The sequence below is a fragment of the Pleuronectes platessa genome, chromosome 16 (genome assembly GCF_947347685.1).
Source record: "Pleuronectes platessa chromosome 16, fPlePla1.1, whole genome shotgun sequence".
Classification (NCBI taxonomy): domain Eukaryota; kingdom Metazoa; phylum Chordata; class Actinopteri; order Pleuronectiformes; family Pleuronectidae; genus Pleuronectes; species Pleuronectes platessa.
In genome coordinates this window covers 23,173,452-23,176,894 of record NC_070641.1, presented here as the reverse complement: position 1 = coordinate 23,176,894, position 3,443 = coordinate 23,173,452, and the positions used below count along the sequence as shown (strand labels likewise).

At 45.7% G+C, this 3,443-nt stretch overlaps 1 pseudogene; it reads right to left on the bottom strand.

Annotated features, from left to right (window-relative positions):
* Nucleotides 1–1,382: 1,382 nt before the first annotated feature.
* Nucleotides 1,383–2,836, bottom strand: LOC128458380 (transmembrane protein 205-like; annotated as a pseudogene).
* Nucleotides 2,837–3,443: the final 607 nt, after the last annotated feature.

Here is a 3,443-nt window from a genome sequence, read left to right as displayed (position 1 = left end):
GTAGATCTTGGTTCTTCCTCCTCAGGCGTAGCTCCTCCTTCTTGGCTTTGGAATAAGGAAGTGACAAGTCTCAAAATGTTCATCTCTTGACCAGCCTTGACACAGCTGATGGCATGTGGGCCAACGGTGTTGACAATTGGAGAAAATATTATTGTGTTCTTGCTATATCAAAACAATGTTCTGTTTGTACAGACATTCAAAACAATTTAACCAAAACAACGAAACAGCATTGTGACGCAGACACATTCTAATTTTCAAGATTAAACACTTGGAAGGAAAAGGTTATTATTAATCATTTGCGTGAAGGCCTTATCTGGCTCAAACTACTTCTATATTTATTCATTTAGAGTTGAGTTAGACACAGAATATAGGTAAAATATTGAAATCCTGACAGTGACCACTGCTGTAACGTATGATTGTGAAAACACGTTGTGTTATTAAACACTTGATGAACAGATGAAGATAAAAAGTGAAACTGTGAGTTAACTCTGTTAATTAGTCCTTTGAAGGCTCTTTGTTCCAGACCTGCTGTTCACATCTGTCTCTGGGATCCGATCACATGACGTCTGTCACCAGGTGTGAACTGACAAACTTAGAGTCATGTGATCAGCAGACGGATGTTAACAGCAGGTGTGAGAGTGAGACAGTGAAACTTTCAGAAAGTTGTGTTCACACTCACCTGCTCACTTTCCTTCCTTCTGCTCATCCAGGTGAAAATGGAGTCTGACCGCTCCCTGTCCTCATGCTCCTTCTCCCTGTTGAACCAGTTCACTCTTGAAATCACCCAGTTCAAAGTCCAGCTCATACCCATGAAGATGAACTAGTTCACAGTTCATGTTTTATTGTGACGTTATGATGTAGATAACAAACTTAGGATCATGTATTCAGTTAATAATGGACGGTGTCAGTTTGCAGAGACCTTCAAGACCAGTACCAGTGTAGGTGTGTGTTTGAGATGGATATTACTGGGTTTGAATGGTTTCACCGTCAAACCAAAGGACTGATTCAGCTCTGCTGTTACAAAGCAAGTTTCAGGAAATCAGTCCTTCTCTTCACGATGAGCTCACATCTGTCAGCGCAACATCTGTGATCCCTGCCTTCATCCATTAGAGCAGAGACTGAAGCTGTGCCTCGCTCACCCTGCAGCCGGCCAGCAGACACACTGCTCTCTGCATACGAGCCTGATTCTCCGGTGCATCACTGGTAATTAAATTAAAAAATGTTCCTATTCCAAATCCAGGCCCAGTGTCTGCTGGGTCTGGGTTCGCTCACCGTCCTGGTTCTGTCCAGACCAATCTGTCCGAGGGATCCAGGGTTTGGTTTCAGGGCTTTAAAGACCCAGAGGAAACCAAACAGGAAGGAGATTATCAGTGGAAGCAGAATAAAACAGAGCATGTGTTTAATCTCACAATCACAGTGACAAAATCACAAAAACAAATTTCCTCTGCAACGTCATGAAACACAGGATCTATCAAGTGAAATGAAGTTAGTAAAGTTCTTGAGTATAAACACCACCCCCTGCTGGGGATGCAAGGACACTCCACATCCTGCACTAGGTGTTGATTAGAGGTTAGATCTTGAGTCAATGAGTCAAACATTAAAAAGAAAAAGAACATCCGGTTTTATGAGACAGGATTAATTAGATAATGACAAACAAAATGAAATTGTAATTAACAAAGACCTCCTCACTCATCATGTTTGATTTATCATATAAAAAATACTGAGATGACTCCAGAAAAAAGATCATTTTCACATGCTGAAATCTGCTTCTTCCTCTAGATGGTGGATAGCTTCAGAGCTGTGTAGATCAAGTTGACGGTGGTGCAGAGGAACCCGATCAGGGCGCAGAGGCTGGACAGCCCGTGGTACCGGAGGAACGTGCTCCTGGACGCCTTTTACTTCGGGTCCTGCTCTTTGAGTTTGGCGTACGCTGCTTTCAGGCTGCCCCGGCCGATCTGGTTCCCCAGGCCGTGCTCCGTCTCCACCTGCCTCATCTGGAACATGACCTCTGTGACCTTCGGACCAAACCAGCGGGCGTTCAGACCCGCCGTGACAGTTACCACAGAGAACAGAACCATCTGCAAGACCACAAAGAATGAGGCAGTTAACTGCAAGGTAACGAAATGATGATCTGCCTTTTAATGTTTTAAATACATCATCAGATATGAACGTCCCTCACAACTTTGTCTACAAGTTGTCTTTCACTACAGCAGGAGATTCTTCACTCCAGAGCCGCTCCAGAGAACATCTAGAGTTCGGTGCCTGACTGAAAGCAGCTCTAGAGGTCTGACATTCACCGTGTGTGTGTATCATAGGTGTGACGCTCTACCTGCACGGTGTGGTGCCAGTCCAGCAGCTCTCTGGGGTGGAACACAGCGTATACAGCCAGGCTGAGGAAGCTTCTCCCCAGCAGGAAGTGGAAGTACACAGGAAACAGTTTGCTCTGCACCAGGCCGAAGGTGTGCAGCGTCACCTGCCGCACCAACGTGAACCCTGCAGGGTCGAGATCAAGAGACGGGTCAGAAACCTGATGATGAAATGACACCGGGCTCAGGGAGGGGGGGGTCATCGTACCTGCGATGAAGGTGACCCACACCTGCATGCCCCAGGAGAAGGAGAGCAGGAGGAGGTGCAGCACTTTGATCAGGTCGGTCGGCTCCCCCTCTATAGCCATCGTGTCACTGGGCACACAAAACACACAAAACACACACTTTATCAACATTCAGTCTCTACTTCCTTATGTGTCTAGCCTGACGTTGTCAGACTCACAATTCCAGTCAGAATGTGAGTCTGAGACCGCTCCATTGGGCTGTGATTATGGGGCGTGTTTTAACTGACCAGGAAATAAAATTCCTCTTCACTCAATTGGATAGACCTACAACCAATCAGAGCAACATAGTATGTGACGTATGTTAATATGTTAAGCGACTCATTAATCAGTTATTTACTAACGCCGGGTTCGGCACAAAAGACGCTTCAGTGCAGCGTCAAGCCTTAAATAACAGCTGGCTCCCATCCACTCCCATGTTAAACCTTTGTGCCGGTCACACCGGAGGCTGAAGCACCGCGCTGCACCAAGGCTGCCTCGCGCCGTGCAGAGATCGTTTCAGCGTCGAGTCTATTTTTTGCGCTTGACGCGAGCGTATCGCACCAGGAAACACACTGAAAAATGATTTTAAACTATATTGATGACATATTTTATATGATATAAATGATCAAATATGCATCCCATACTTTGAAGTCCCCTTCTGTTGTCCTGGAGTTTTTAATTTGACCAATGACATTATTAAATGTCCCCCTCTGCCCATCCACTACAGCCACACAAGCAGTGATACAGATAAAAAGAGAGGGGGGGGCTACGTATTCTCCACATAGGCTTGAGAGGAGAATACGTAATTTACCCCCGACACCCGACATTTAACGGAGCAAACAGCGAAGTTCTT